Source organism: Thalassophryne amazonica, chromosome 17, assembly GCF_902500255.1.
Source record: "Thalassophryne amazonica chromosome 17, fThaAma1.1, whole genome shotgun sequence".
Lineage (NCBI taxonomy): Eukaryota > Metazoa > Chordata > Actinopteri > Batrachoidiformes > Batrachoididae > Thalassophryne > Thalassophryne amazonica.
Window position 1 is genome coordinate 30,380,530 of NC_047119.1, and position 17,210 is coordinate 30,397,739.

General features: G+C 41.9%; 1 protein-coding gene across 3 annotated transcripts in view; it reads right to left on the reverse strand.

The window, feature by feature from the left end:
• The window catches only part of LOC117529700 (zinc finger protein RFP-like), a 32,358-nt gene extending 17,494 nt beyond the window's left edge, over positions 1 to 14,864 (reverse strand). For all 3 annotated transcript variants that reach the window (XR_004566078.1, XM_034192548.1, XM_034192547.1), the window contains exon 1: positions 14,747 to 14,864. The gene's annotated coding sequence lies outside the window, so the exon portion shown is untranslated. The remainder of the gene's footprint in view (positions 1 to 14,746) is intronic.
• Between the last annotated feature and the right edge of the window lie 2,346 nt (positions 14,865 to 17,210).

A 17,210-nucleotide genomic window follows, 5' to 3' on the forward strand; every position in this document is an offset into this window, starting at 1 on the left:
GCGAAGACCCATGCAGACCGCCGGCGATCCCCGGCCCCTGCTTACCAGCCTGGGCAGGAGGTGTGGCTTTCCACGAAGGACATCCCCCTCCAGGTGGACTCCCCGAAACTTCAGGACAGGTAAATTGGCCCCTTCAAGATCCTCAAAGTCCTCAGTCCTGCCGCAGTGAAGCTCCAACTCCCGGCTTCACTGCGGATCCATCCGGTTTTCCACGTGTCACGCATCAAACCTCACCACACCTCACCCCTCTGTGCTCCCAGACCGGCGCCACCTCCTGCTCGGATCATCGGCGGGGAGCCGGCTTGGACGGTGCGCCAGCTCCTGGATGTCCGTCGGATGGGCCGCGGGTTCCAGTACTTGGTGGACTGGGAGGGGTATGGACCCGAAGAACGCTCCTGGGTGAAGAGGAGCTTCATCCTGGATCCGGCCCTCCTGGCCGACTTCTACCGTCGACACCCCAACAAGCCGGGTCGGGCGCCAGGAGGTCGCCCGTTGAGGGGGGGGTCCTGTTGTGTGTGGGACGCCAGAAGAGGAGGTACTGTTGGCCCACCACCAGAGGGCGCCCTGCCTGAAGTGCGGGCTTCAGGCACGAGAGGGTGCTGCCGCCATTGACACAGCCGGGGGTGACAGCTGTCACTCATTACCTCTTGACAGCTGTCACCCATCTACTCAACGTCCTCTCACTCCATAAAGACCAGACGTCATCTCCACCTCGTTGCTGAGATATCATACTTCATTGGAGGTAATATCCTCAGCCATTTGTGATTGCAATATTTGTATATTGTGAGTGTTTGCAGGAGTACTGGTACCTCCGTCGGTGAAAGCTAAGAGAGCGTTGAAGGCACTCTTTTCCCCTGAGGAATCTACAGTACTCTGCAGTTATTGAGTGAGAGGTGGAGGTGGCATTCCCACCGCTGTTGTTACTGGGTGTACACACACCCACACTTGACTGTCTTTGTTCTCGCCAGCAGTACCAGATCCGACAGTCGGGGACGGTGATCACCTGGGAATTCGGGACTTGGCGGCTCCAGTATTCACCGGGTTCTGTGGCGGCGGAAATCGTGTGGTTCCGGCTCTTCTCAGGACAGACGTCTTCTATCCTCGAGCCTGCCCACACGTCACCTTTGTGGATTGACTGTAATTATATTCTGAGATTGTCTGTATGTTCGTTGTGCACATTTCACAACATTAAATTGTTACCTTTTGGCTCATCTATTGGCCGTTCATTTGCGCCCCCTGTTGTGGGTCCATGTCACTACACTTTCACAACAATTAGAGACATTACGAGGACTGCTTTCTTCCATTTGCGAAATATAGCGAAGATTCGTCCCATCCTGTCTATGGCTGATGCTGAGACTTTGATTCATGCATTTGTCTCTTCTAGATTGGACTATTGTAATGCTCTATTTTCTGGCTTACTGCAGTCCAGGATTAGGGGTCTTCAACTGGTTCAAAATGCTACTGCCAGACTTTTGACACAAAGCAGAAAGTTTGACCACATTACACCCGTTTTGGCGTCCCTGCACTGGCTTCCAGTTGCTGCAAGATCGGATTTTAAAGTACTGTTATTAGTTTATAAAATTGTTCATGGACTTGCACCTCCCTATCTGACTGACCTGGTAAGCCCCTATGTACCGGCTCGGGCCCTGCGTTCTCAGGGTGCAGGACTTCTGTGTGTTTCCAGGGTGAATAAAAAGTCTGCCGGTCACAGAGCTTTCTCCTACCATGCTCCAGCTCTGTGGAACGATCTCCCGGCACACATTCAGCAGTCTGATACTGTGGAGACTTTTAAGTCACGTTTAAAGACTCATTTGTCTTCCCTGTTTTATCATTAGTGTTATAATGTGTTTTTATTCTTGTATTCTTTTATGGTCATCTTTTTATTGTGTTTTAAATTTTTTATTCAGTTTTTTTTTGTTGTTGTTTTATGTTGTGTGAAGCGCCTTGAGACGAGTTTGTCGTGAATTGGCGCTATATAAATTAATAAATTTGATTTGAAATTTGAAGGTTGCTTTCAATTTGATAAATGCACTGTGATTGGTCTGTTTTGGCCATGTGGCTCTTACAGGTGGATTTCCAGCCAATCACAGCTTGATTTACAAATCCTGGTTCCAAAATGATGATGATGTCACAGCTCTGACATCATCAAAAGTTGACAGGTGTTGGTTTGAAATGCAGCCAGTATTTGCATGATTTCTGTGATTTTTGATTCATTTGAGCTTTTAAACTCAGATAAAACTGAAGTTATTGTACTTGGCCCCACAAATCTTAGAAGCATGGTGTCTAACCAGATCGTTACTCTGGATGGCATTTCCCTGATCTCTAGTAATACTGTGAGAAATCTTGGAGTTATTTTTGATCAGGATATGTAATTCAAAGCGCATATTAAACAAATATGTAGGACTGCCTTTTTGCATTTACGCAATATCTCTAAAATCAGAAAGGTCTTGTCTCAGAGTGATGCTGAAAAACTAATTCATGCATTTATTTCCTCTAGGCTGGACTATTGTAATTCATTATTATCAGGTTGTCCTAAAAGTTCCCTAAAAAGCCTTCAGTTGGTTCAGAATGCTGCAGCTAGAGTACTGACGGGGACTAGAAGGAGAGAGCATATCTCACCCGTGTTGGCCTCCCTTCATTGGCTTCCTGTTAATGCTAGAATAGAATTTAAAATTCTTCTTCTTACTTATAAGGTTTTGAATAATCAGGTCCCATCTTATCTTAGGGACCTCGTAGTACCATATTACCCCATTAGAGCGCTTCGCTCTCAGACTGCGGGCTTACTTGTAGTTCCTAGGGTTTGTAAGAGTAGAATGGGAGGCAGAGCCTTCAGCTTTCAGGCTCCTCTCCTGTGGAACCAGCTCCCAATTCAGATCAGGGAGACAGATACCCTCTCTACTTTTAAGATTAGGCTTAAAACTTTCCTTTTCGCTAAGGCTTATAGTTAGGGCTGGATCGGGTGACCCTGGACCATCCCTTGGTTATGTTGCTTTAGACGTAGACTGTGGGGGGGTTCCCATGATGCACTGTTTCTTTCTCTTTTTGCTCCGTATGCATCACTCTGCATTTAATCATTAGTGATCGATCTCTTTTTCCTGGTTCTTTCCCTCAGCCCCAACCAGTCTCAGCAGAAGACTGCCCCTCCCTGAGCCTGGTTCTGCTGGAGGTTTCTTCCTGTTAATAGGGAGTTTTTCCTTCCCACTGTGGCCAAGTGCTTGCTCATAGGGGGTCGTTTTGACCGTTGGGGTTTTTCATAATTATTGTATGGCCTTGCCTTGCAATGTGGAGCGCCTTGGGGCAACTGTTTGTTGTGATTTGGCGCTATATAAGAAAAAAGTTGATTGATTGATTGATTTGGGGCCTGGGAGAAAACAAAACCGCAAGTTTGTCTTTGTGGACAATCTGGTCATCAATCAGTGTCTGGGTTTTGTCTTTTTATTCATGAAGCCTCACAAAAAGGCTGAACCAGCCCCTCGTGATGCCCAGGCTGTCCACAAAGACAAACTGGTGTGGATTCATTTTGTCTCCGATTACAGTTCACATGGCTCCAAATTCAAATTCTGCCACCAGTCCCTCCAACATGAAACATGTTTAATTTTTTCTGCATAGAGCAGTGGACACAGAAAGCACACCGTTTTAAGTACATCTGCGCTTCTGCATGTAAGTCTGTGCTACATTGACATACTGTATGAAAATCTACACAACTGTACACTGTAGAAACTGAGTCAGTGGCTCTGAACATTGCGTGGTAGAAACAGAAGCCGGTTTGTGAGCACTGCTGTGGAGGGAGAGATGCAGCTCCTCTGCTGGTGGTGCTGGTGTGTGGTGTGGGGCTTTTGTCACTGTGTGTGATGGGGCGAGTGTAGCTGCTGTCATGCCATGGTGCTGGCCGGCCAGGAACAACTTGTTGGTGTCCTCCACCAGCACACGGCAGTCCATGATCAAGGTGTTGACCACCGCTACGTGCACCTGAGGTAGTTGGTTCACAAAAAGTCCAGCCGGTGTCCTCCCAGGAGCTGCAGCATTCAGTTCATATTTCTTCACAGTGGGAGGTGGGAGCTTTGCAGGAGCGCAATCAGCCTCGTTGCTGTGGGGCTGCTGAGGGCCAAGACAACGTAATAATATTTTGTGTCATCTAAGGGCATCTCTCAGAGCGAACTGCGCCTCGGTTTGTGCAAACCAGGCAGCAGTTTACAGAAGCGTGACTTTGAGCATTAAGTGTGAAAAGATTTCAGGTTCGCATGTGAACAGGTTTGATCCAATGTGCGTGCAAGTCTGTGGTGAAATGATCCATGCAGCCCGCAGCGCGTGAGATCCAACGTGTGTGAGTCTGTGATAAAATAATCCACACAGTTCGCAACGCGTGTGCATGAGCCAGCAGGAATCCATCCATTAAAATACACATCAGAAAAAAATGGTTACATTCTTTCAATTCATAAAATGGATTTCTTTTGAAATCCACAGAACACAGACTGTCGGTCTCGAAAAAAAGAGCAGACAGAGAGAGACACTGCTCTCTCTCTCTTTCTCTCTCTCTCTCTCTTATGGTCAAATAAGAAGCATGATATTTAAGTATGTGAGTTTAAATGGCAATAATTTCCTTTTTTTTCTTTTTTTGGGAGGAGCACACATTTAAAGCAAACATATGTAGCTGCAAGCAAATCTACGAACGCAATGACACTACAAAGGAAAAACGCAGAGTATGCACGCATTTCAGGCATACTCTAAACGCAACTCTACATTTGCACCGGTATGAAAGGGGCTTTATTAAGACATACATAAAACATCTTGTTGGGGATTTGTTTCATCTCAGATTACAGTTCACATGGCTCCAAATTCAAATTCTACCACCAGTCCCTCTAACATTTTTCAATAATTTGTATTAATCACACATCTTCAGCATATAACTATAAGTACTTTATTATTATATTTATTATAATTCTACCTAAACACACAAATAACTTTCAAACTTACCTTTCAGAACTTGCAATTTCTTTGACTATAAGAGAGAGAGATTTGCAGTGATGCTCTAGAGCAGGGGTGGCCAAGTTCGGTCCTCGAGAGCCACCAATCCAATCCAATGAATCCAATTAAAGGCTCATTAAAAGTCTGCTAACGAGTCTTTCATTGGATTCAGGTGTGTTGGAGCAGGGAGACAACTAAGAGTGTCAGGGAGGTGGCTCTCGAGGACCGAACCTGGCCACCTCTGCTCTATAGGGCCCCTTCACACATAGTGCGAATATGTTCAACTCAGGATGACACCCGTTGGAGCAGCTCGTATGAGTGCACCACGAAACATTGCGCCAATGGACAGGCGTGTACGATGCCGGTGTGACACTTCGTGCATGGGGGAACACAGTGCCACCAGATGCGCGATGTGGTTACACATTGCGCAGTTGCTGTGTAGAAAAAAAAAAAATTACATGCCACACACAGGACTCAAACCTACGCCAAAAGCTCTGATGACTAGTCAGAAACTTTACCACTGAGCTAGGATTCATACATGTCAACCCCTTTGAGGGTCCATCTGTATAACCAAGTGAGAAAATCCATAAAATCAACACAAAATCCTTATAACCTCCAAATCGCACCAAAATCTGTTTTATTACAGTACACACAACCGTATAGCGGTATCACCTAACTGGGTTTTTGTCCACATATTATGAGTTGCCACAATGACATTAAAGTCAGGATCATTAGTATTTCCTCCGCAGTTGAATTTCAATAGAGATCAAGTATTCATGCATCAAGCTGAATTTTATCATCAACATCATCAATTCATCAATTTTATTTATATAGCGCCAAATCACAACAAACAGTTGCCCCAAGGCGCTTTATATTGTAAGGCAAGGCCATACAATAATTACGTAAAAACCCCAACGGTCAAAACGACCCCCTGTGAGCAAGCACTTGGCGACAGTGGGAAGGAAAAACTCCCTTTTAACAGGAAGAAACCTCCAGCAGAACCAGGCTCAGGGAGGGGCAGTCTTCTGCTGGGACTGGTTGGGGCTGAAGGAGAGAACCAAGAAAAAGACATGCTGTGGAGGGGAGCAGAGATCAATCACTAATGATTAAATGCAGAGTGGTGCATACAGAGCAAAAAGAGAAAGAAACACTCAGTGCATCATGGGAACCCCCCAGCAGTCTAAGTCTATAGCAGCATAACTAAGGGATGGTTCAGGGTCACCTGATCCAGCCCTAACTATAAGCTTTAGCAAAAAGGAAAGTTTTAAGCCTAATCTTAAAAGTAGAGAGGGTGTCTGTCTCCCTGATCCGAATTGGGAGCTGGTTCCACAGGAGAGGAGCCTGAAAGCTGAAGGCTCTGCCTCCCATTCTACTCTTACAAACCCTAGGAACTACAAGTAAGCCTGCAGTCTGAGAGCGAAGCGCTCTATTGGGGTGATATGGTACTACGAGGTCCCTAAGATAAGATGGGACCTGATTATTCAAAACCTTATAAGTAAGAAGAAGAATTTTAAATTCTATTCTAGAATTAACAGGAAGCCAATGAAGAGAGGCCAATATGGGTGAGATATGCTATTTTATAGAACTGAATGTGTCAAATTTAGTTATTTTTTTTACAGAAACAAGAACTGTGTGTCACTAGTGGAAATACATTAATAAAATGAAAAATAAATCGAATATAATCTACAAAATAAAACATACCTCCAAACTTCATCAAGTGTATCGAAAATCGCCTCGCCAGTGCTGATGTTGCAGACTGGCATGTCGATGATCCTCGACTTCGCCTCTGTGTTTATTAGGGATGGGTATCGATAAGATTTTATCGATATCGATTCTGCTTTTCGATCCGATTCCTTATAGATTCCCTTGATACCTCTTGTGAATTTTTTGTGTACTAAAAGTAGGCTTTACAGGTTTTCTATGTCAGCAGGTCACAGAGCTTTTTCTTATCATACACCCGCTCTGTGGAACGGTCTTCCTGCGACCGTGAGACAGAGGCGCCTTGAGATGGATTTTGTTGTAATTTGTCGCTTTATAAGCCGATTGAATTGAAATTGAACAACATTTTATTGAGTCTTAAAGTAAATAAATATTAAATTGTCACTGGATCTTTAAACTTTGGACATAATAAACTCTACATGGTGGATCCTTGAATTTATAAAGAATACAGGATTTATAAAGAATACTGCATGTCTAATTTTGGGAGGAAAAAAAATGTTTTAGTGGATTGTAGTTTCTTGTCTGTAATACAACATTTGTAAGAGGTGTCATTTTATTTAAAGCGGCGATTCGTTTTGAAGTTATTAATTCCGAGCAGACTCTGTGTCAGCGAGTGGCGCAGCGTTTGGAGCTGTGTCAACGGAACGGAGGATGATTCTCATTTCTTCACTGCAACAAGACAAGAGTCCCAGTTAGTGACTTTAACACAAAAGTGACTCACAGTATTTTAATGGCTTTGAGAGGGGTTAAGAAGCAGACTTGCCATTTCTGAAGAGCAGCGACTCAAAGAACCAACGAACTAGTGTATTGAAGCATTGCTTCAATGACTCACGTGACGCTTCAAAGTGGAGTCGCGCTGCAGAAACGGTTGATTACAGAGCCGCTGCAGACCAAACCCTGAATATCTGTAAGACTGTATTTGTACGTCTGTATGACTCTGAAACTCGGAAAAATCCGTATAATTTACGGACAATCCGTACAGGTTAACATGTATGAGGATTGCTGTCCTGTGAAAGGTGCAGAAAAATGCATATCAGGAAGGCCATGAACATATTTAAAAGAAAATAAAACCACACACCATATAAAAACACCGCATTTTATTGAATCACTCTGATCAAGCAGCCAATACAAATATAATCCGTCTGTTCCTATGTAGTTGACCCATGGTCACAGACGTACAGTCATGAAATGCCATGAATGATGAAGCAGTTCACTGTTCTCATGTACACATTTACTGGTGGGGTCTGGTGGGGCAGCCTGCTGTGTTCGTGCTCACTCGCTGCAGCCCATTGCCACAGTGATATATGTTTTATTTATGTCCAGGTAAGGACAGCAAGCAGACACACGCTTCACAGTGGGTAGTTGTTAGTTTATGTCTGTCCAAACACATTACATGTTGTCCAGCTGTGACGTCCAGATCCACAGCTCCCCACAGCTGCTTCTGTCGGCAGCCACACTTCCTGTCAGTTCAGCACACACACCAACGTGTCAGTGTGTGTTTGCAAAGCCACACTTGTGGCGACCTTAGGTAAATTTCACATCCACCTTGACAGTGATTGTCTGATTGTCTGTCAGTGATTGACTGTTTTCATGATGATAGTACGAATGGCCACACATTTTCTACAACCCCTGGCAAAAATTATGGAATCACCGGCCTCGGAGGATGTTCATTCAGTTGTTTAATTTTGTAGAAAAAAAGCAGATCACAGACATGACACAAAACTAAAGTCATTTCAAATGGCAACTTTCTGGCTTTAAGAAACACTATAAGAAATCAAGAAAAAAAGATTGTGGCAGTCAGTAACGGTTACTTTTTTAGACCAAGCAGATGGAAAAAAAATATGGAATCACTCAATTCTGAGGAAAAAATTATGGAATCACCCTGTAAATTTTCATCCCCAAAACTAACACCTGCATCATATCAGATCTGCTCGTTAGTCTGCATCTAAAAAGGAGTGAACACACCTTGGAGAGCTGTTGCACCAAGTGGACTGACATGAATCATGGCTCCAAAAGATGTTGGTTGTTCACAGTCAGCTGTGTCTAAACTCTGAACCAAATACAAACAACATGGGAAGGTTGTTAAAGGCAAACATACTGGTAGACCAAGGAAGACATCAAAGCGTCAAGACAGAAAACTTAAAGCAATATGTCTCAAAAATCGAAAAAATGCACAACAAAACAAATGAGGAACGAATGGGAGGAAACTGGAGTCAACGTCTGTGACCGAACTGTAAGAAACCGCCTAAAGGAAATGGGATTTACATACAGAAAAGCTAAACAAAAGCCATCATTAACACCTAAACAGAAAAAAAAACAAGGTTACAATGGGCTAAGGAAAAGCAATCATGGACTGTGGATGACTGGATGAAAGTCATATTCAGCGATGAATCTCGAATCTGCATTGGGCAAGGTGATGATGCTGGAACTTTTGTTTGGTGCCATTCTAATGAGATTTATAAAGATGACTGCCTGAAGAGAACATGTAAATTTCCACAGTCATTGATGATATGGGGCTGCATGTCAGGTAAAGGCACTGGGGAGATGGCTGTCATTACATCATCAATCAACGCACAAGTTTACGTTGATATTTTGGACACTTTTCTTATACCATCAATTGAAAGGATGTTTGGGGATGATTAAATCATTTTTCAAGATGATAATGCAAAAAGACACATAGGGTCAATGTCATGGCATAGGGTCAATGAGCAGATCTGATTTGATGCAGGTGTTAATTTGGGGGATGAAAATTTACAGGGTGATTCCATAATTTTTTCCTCAGAATTGAGTGATTCCATATTTTTTTCCTCTGCTTGGTCTAAAAAAGTAACCGTTACTGACTGCCACAATCTTTTTTTCTTGATTTCTTATAGTGCTTCTTAAAGCCAGAAAGTTGCCATTTGAAATGACTTTAGTTTTGTGTCATGTCTGTGATCTGCTTTTTTTCTACAAAATTAAACAACTGAATGAACATCCTCTGAGGCCGGTGATTCCATAATTTTTGCCAGGGGTTGTAAGTGCCATGGGAGCGGTGTTAGATGTTCGTGCATGTCAGCTCGAATTTGGCTGACACCTCCTGCGAGAGGGTTCGATGGGCTTGCACAGCGCACACTCTGTCTTTGGGCCGCTGGTATGTGCAAATAGTTGTAGCAACAAGTGTATGAGGTGTTGGAAGCAGCTACGATTTTACACGTTTTGCACACGATTCCTGCTTCATGCGCACTTTATGCGCAAACTGACCAAATTCGCACTATGTGTGAAGGGACCCTTAAGTTTGACATTTTATAACTGATGTGGCCAGCCAATCAGGATGCAGCCAGTCAGGATGCAGTTAGCCAATCAGCAGACGCTGTATTTCTGTACAAATATTATCATGTTCCTGATGCCAGTGACAGTATGTTCAAATATATAGAAATGAATAATTTTTCAATTTCACTTCATGACTTAGAATTTTTTTTTTTTACAATTCAAATAAATCCTTCTCTGCCCTGATACGAAACAAAAAGACTTCTGGGAAACATCTGTCAAACATTGTTCTTAATCATTCTGTTGTAACCTCTGGAAGACACACATAAAACATCTTACTGAAAGATTCTGAAAAAAATTTAAGATATTTCATCAAAATGTTTTAAAAATGCATTTTGTAGATGAAACCATTGTAAAACCAAAGCAAAACATTTTGGATTAGTTTTGTGTTTCCTGGGATGTTACACGCACCTTTAAACGCTGTGCCCATGCCTTCTGTGTGAGAGCGGCTTAAAACCGAAAATAAAATCTGGCATTGAAAAGTCTTATTATTAATAAATTACAGAATAAAATATATTCCATCCTTAATGACATATTTTGATTTTCTGTTTTAATATCTCAATCTTCAGTATTTGCAACTTGAATGTTTCTGCTGAGATGAGTGATTGTATCAACAAGTTCCACACTTTCACTGCAGACATTTTTAAATTAATTGCACACTACTTGTTCCACAGTACTCTCACCAACTTATACACTATTCTCTCCACTTACATAACCACACGACACTCTACCCTGTCTATTTTTTTATGATTCTATCCCATTTTAATTTTATAAGTTATTTGTTGATGCAGACAAAAGACATGTGATCAGTGATTGAGTGGTTGTGACTTTGATGCAGTGACTGATGAAATGTTATTATGAGGTTAAAAAGGATGATTTCCTTTAAAGAGTGTTCCACTATAAAATGGGTCCAGTTTTGACATATTGTATCCCAAAATCATGAAAAATTATTTTTCTACCAATCCTAAATGCTCCCTCCATTTTTTATGTATGTACGAGTACATGTACTAAAAAAAGAAAACCTTTACTTAATTTAAACTTTCAAAGCGACAAGGAAACACATGGTACATTAACAGGAAAATCAAAGGAAAGTTTGCGGGGCATTAAAAGGAGGAAAATATTACCAGCTGAAGAAAATGAAGAACTGGAAAAGCAAAGGGAACAAATGAAAAAGTCATAGTCAAAAGTGGTGAAGAAAAAGAAGAAATCCTGCAGGATAAAAGAAAAAGAGCATCCAAGCTGAGTAAAGAAAAGGTTAATCCAGGAAGTCCCAAAGATCTGCTGACATCATTTACAGTAGTGTTCAGAATAATAGTAGTGCTATGTGACTAAAAAGATTAATCCAGGTTTTGAGTATATTTCTTATTGTTACATGGGAAACAAGGTACCAGTAGATTCAGTAGCTTCTCACAAATCCAACAAGACCAAGCATTCATGATATGCACACTCTTAAGGCTATGAAATTGGGCTATTAGTAAAAAAAAAAAGTAGAAAAGGGAAAAAAAGTAAAAAGTAAAAAGTAGAAAATAATAGTAGTGTGGCATTCAGTCAGTGAGTTTGTCAATTTTGTGGAACAAACAGGTGTGAACCAGGTGTCCCCTATTGAAGGATGAAGCCAGCACCTGTTGAACATGCTTTTCTCTTTGAAAGCCTGAGGAAAATGGGACGTTCAAGACATTGTTCAGAAGAACAGCGTAGTTTGATTAAAAAGTTGATTGTAGAGGGGAAAACTTATACGCAGGTACAAAAAATTATAGGCTGTTCATCTACAATGATCTCCAATGCTTTAAAATGGACAAAAAAAACAAAAACAAAACAAAAAACAGAGACACGTGGAAGAAAATGGAAAACAACCATCAAAATGGATAAGAAGAATAACCAGAATGGCAAAAAGCTCATCCATTGATCAGCTCCAGGATGGAGTTACCTGTAAGTGCTGTGACAGTTAGAAGACGCCTGTGTGAAGCTAATCTATTTGCAAGAATCACCCGCAAGATCCCTCTGTTAAATAAAAGACATGCGCAGAAGAGGTTACAATTTGCCAAAGAACACATCAACTGGCCTAAAGAGAAATGGAGGAATAGGGTTAGGGTTAGGTGATGAGAGTAAAATTGTTCTTTTTGGGTCCAAGGGCCATAGACCGTTTGTGAGACAACCCCCAAACTCTGAATTCAAGCCACAGTTCACAGTGAAGACAGTGAAGCATGGTGGTGCAAGCATCATGATATGGGCATGTTTCTCCTACTATGGTGTTGGGCCTATATATCGCATACCAGGTATCATGGATCAGTTTGGATATGTCAAAATACTTGAAGAGGACATGTTGCCTTATGCTGAAGAGGACATGCCCTTGAAATGGGTGTTTCAACAAGAAAATGACCCCAAGCACACTAGTAACTGAGCAAAATCTTGGTTCCAAACCAACAAAATTCATGTTTTGGAGTGGCCTGCCCAATCCCCGGACCTAAATCCAATTGAGAACTTGTGGGGTGACATCAAAAAAGCTGTTTCTGAAATAAAACCAAGAAATGTGAATGAATTGTGGAATGTTGTTAAAGAATCTTGGAGTGGAATAACAGCTGAAAGGTGCCACAAGTTGGTTTAACTTGTGGCACCTTGTAGATGTGAAGAAATCATGAAAAACTGTGGTTATACAACTAAATTGTTATGTGTCGGACGCAGCTCGGAGAACCGACCAGCGTTTGAAGGACCCAGTATGAAATAAGCAGAGCACGGTACAAAGGCTAACAGAATTTAATACATAACAGTGATGTGATACAAAACAACAAAAGAGTGTGCGGTCTGGCGTGGTGGTGATACGGTGCGCTCCCAGCAGCGCTAACGGTCCGGAGCCAGAAGCCGTTCGCACCCAAGGACCCCGCCGACACCCCCCAGGTGGCCGCAACAAACCGAGTCTGTGAAAGAAGGAACCATTATGTGAGTCCACACTCTACACACAGAGAGACCACTCAAAGGTGTACATAAACAGCAAACACTTCCTGGCTTAATTACTAATCAGCTTCCCAACCTGCAGGCATGGAACACCCAGTTCACAAAACTCCACTGCAGTGGAAGCCGATACATGACCAACATACAGCTCAATATAATAAGGTGTGAGGGACACCACATTTACTGACTGTATAAACGTTAGTCACAAAATCTAACGTACCTCAGGAAGTGTGCTGACGAGCGTGAGACCTCACCCCCTCCTCTTTCACAGACCGTGCATCAAACCCTGGACGTTCTCTGCATCCACTGATGATGAGATGGCTCCCGAGACAACGATCTCACCCGTCTGGTCACAAGGTCGAGTCTCTGGCAAATACACACTGTATACTCCAGTCTTAAATGCCACCATGTTCCAATCCATATAGATACACCACAGCTGTGAGTCCTGACGAGCCGCAGGTGATCAGGGTGAGGTCCTGATAACCTCAGCAACACAGCCACTCAGTCCCAAATGCAAGCCACCTGGAAGGAAAAACAAAAGACAGAAACAAAAAGGCAGCCAGGCCCCCCAGCCATACAACATAAATATTAGTTTAGTGATTCACAGGATTGCTAAAAAAGCAGTTTGAACATAATAGTTTGAGTTTGTAGCGTCAACAGCAGATGCTACTATTATTGTGAACACCCCCTTTTCTACTTTTTTTTTAATAATAGCCCAATTTCATAGCCTTAAGAGTGTGCATATCATGAATACTTGGTCTTGTATTTGTGAGAATCTATTGAATCTACTGGTACCTTGTTTCCCATGTAACAATAAGAAATATACTCAAAACCTGGATTAATCTTTTTAGTCACATAGCACTACTGTTATTCTGAACACTACTGTATGTGAAAGCCAATGTAAGAAAAAAATTATTATAGGGGAAACCGGGGCACGGTGAACCAGTAGTTGTATCTGCAAAACTTGATATATATTTGTAGCAGTTATGCTATATTTTTTGCATAAAGACACTCCCCTTATAATAAGCTAAGTTAGCTTCTTGGGAGGTCCTTTTTACAAATTTCAAGAAAGCTTTCTCAAATACTTACTTCCTGAAATGTAAATGAAATGTTGTTTCTTTGAAATATTTGTAAATAAAATAAATAAATAAATAAATAAATAGTGTTTTGTTTTTGGATACATTAAGGGTAAAACTAAGTGGCAAGTGAAGTCGTTTTTTTTTCTATCAAAAGTAAATTTTGTGGATGTCATTGTCTTTGTATTTATTTCTCACAAAAGAGGAAAGGTGGCCCAAAAATGATTAGTTCGAAGACTACCCCGTCCAACTGATGAACATGTATGTCTTCTCCAGACTACCAGCTATTTGATAATATGACTTGTCTGTCACATGCACCCGGGGCACAGTGAATCAGTCTAGAAATTGATTTACTAAGCCCCAGTATCAAGTAAATGCCAAATATTACTTGTTGAAGCTTATACATTTATTTTTCCATGAATGATTTCTATAATTTGTATATATAAACAACTGTTTTCATGTCTGAACAGAAATTATGACAGTTGTATTCATAATAGTTTTAAAGGACTTATATCACTATATAGGACACTCACACATTACATAGCTGGTTTGCTGGATTATAGTTTGTATATGCATCAGCAAATATTTAATAATTTTGAAGAAATCCTCATAATCATGTGTTTTTTCTTTATATTCTAAGTTGATTCACTGTGCCCCGTGAATGACACAACTAAAACAACAATCAAAGTTCCAATATATTTGGACCTAACTGTGTTCTCGTCTGTACTCACCAGTGTTTGTGTTTGACAGAGACTCTGCTGAGTTGTTGAGTAAAACCTGGAGAATTAAACCTCGTAAAGACAAACTAAAGTCGACTGCAGCTCTTCTGTGAAACTCACCAACTGTCACCAAAACCTGTCTTTGCAATTTTGCTCCGCCTCTTATGTGAAACTCACCGTCACTTTCATTTCTGGTCAAATGTGACGTCGGCACGATTTAACAACCCTGTAAGTCTGATGCACAAACTTTCATGGGCTTTTATTTCGTCAAATATATGAGACACAGATTTTGTTTTCAAATACCTACGTCGCCCCCACCCCTCCCGAATATCCTGTGGTTGAAAATACTTTTAATACGAGGTCTGTGAGGAAGGAAACCAACGTTTTATTTTTTTAAAAACTATATGGATTTGAATCACGTGTGATTACATCAGCCAAGCTTGAACCCTCGTGGGCATGCGAGAGTTTTTTCACACCTGTCGGTTACGTCATTCGCCTGTGGGCAGTCTTTGAGTAAGGAGTGGTACAGCCCTCCCGTCTATTTTTTCATTCTTCAGGAATGGCTCAGAGACTGCAGCTTTGCTTGATCAAATTTTTTTCAAAAACTGTGAGGCACATCTGAGTGGATACCATTCGAGAAATTCAGCTGGTTTTCGGTGAAAATTTTAACGGCTGATGAGAGATTTTGGAGTGTGACTGTCGCTTTAAGGACTGCCCACTAAGCCGCAGGCGCCCCGCACTCCGAGGCCCCGTCGTCTGGCTGTTTTGAGCTAAAAACTTCCAAATTTCAGGCTCTGTTGATCCAGGATGTCGTGAGAGAACAGGGAAGTTTCAGAAGAGGTCGAGATCAGCGGTTTATCCGGACATTCCACTGTTAAAGGAGATGCCAACATGCCAAACAATTTCTCAGATACTCACTCAACTGAAAGCCATCAAAAGCCGCCTGGATTTTACAAATGGTTATCAACACGGAGGTGTTTTTCCTGTGGCGCCGCGCCGGCTGCGAGCCGACACGCCAATCTGCCCGCACGTCTTTCATTACAAAATCTCCTTTAACAGTGGAATGTCTGGATAAACTGCTGATCCCGACCTCTTCTGAAACTTCCCTGTTCTCTCACGACGTCCTGGATCAACAGAGCCTGAAATTTGGAGGTTTTTAGCTCAAAACAGCCAGACGACGGGGCCTCGGAGTGCGGGGCGCCCTGCGGCTTTGTGGGCAGTCCTTAAAGCGACAGTCACACTCCAAAACTTCTCATCAGCCATTAAAATTTTCACCGAAAACCAGCTGAATTTCTCGAATGGTGTCCACTCGGATGTGCCTCACAGTTTTTGAAAAAACTTTGATCAAGCAAAGCTGCAGTCTCTGAGCCATTCCTGAACAATGAAAAAATAGACGGGAGGGCTGTACCACTCCTTACTCAAAGACTGCCCACAGGCGAATGACGTAACCGACAGGCGTGAAAAAACTCTCGCATGCCCATGAGGGTTCAATCTTGGCTGATGTAATCACACGTGATTCAAATCCATATAGTTTTTAAAAAAAATAAAACAGTCGGTTTCTTTCCTCACAGACCTCGTATATAATGTGGATGTTTGCAGAATTTCCAGCTCAGATTTACAGAGTGGTTCAGAAGTGCTGACCGAAATGTGACGCTGAAATGTGACGTTTTGCTCCGCCTCTTTCCAGAGCTGTGCAGGTGGATCAAACCCAACAACAATTCTTTAGTCAGGTCAAAGGTCAGCTCACTGTCTGAACTCAAACTGACATTTTAAGGACCATTTAAAAGTGTGTTTAAGAAACAATTTCAGAAAAACAATAAGAGAAACTCACTGTCATAGATCAATATTTTTAATTCAGTAACTGGATCCAGTGACACAACTGATCGTTATAGTTTTTATTATTATTATTATTATTATTATTATCAGTTATTATTCTTTCATGTTTTATCAGCATTTTTAGATTTACAAAAACTGACAGTGTCTTTACATGATTGTGTTTAACATGAATCCCCAAACACACACACACTCATCTTCAACCGCTTATCAAACATCGGGTCCCAGGAGTCAGAGGGTGTGAGGCGGGTACAACCTGGACAGGATGCCAGTCTGTCACAGAGTCACATACAGACGAACAAACACATTCACACCAACAAGCAATTTAAAGTTTCTGATACACCAACTGTAACCTGCATGTGTTTGGATGTAGGAGGAAGCAGGAGAGAACCCACACAGACACAGGGAGAACATGCAAACTCCACACAGAAAGGCCACAGGTGGGAATCGAACCCATGACCTTCTCACTGTGAGGCAACAGTGCTAACCACTAAGACACCGTGCTGCCCTCCCCAAACATATTTAACTGTAAAAAGTACATAAGAACAGATTTGACTGATTTTAGTTCTAATAACAAAAACAATAACAATAAAACAAACAGATAAAAATATATGATTCATAACGTGAGTACACAGCACAATGA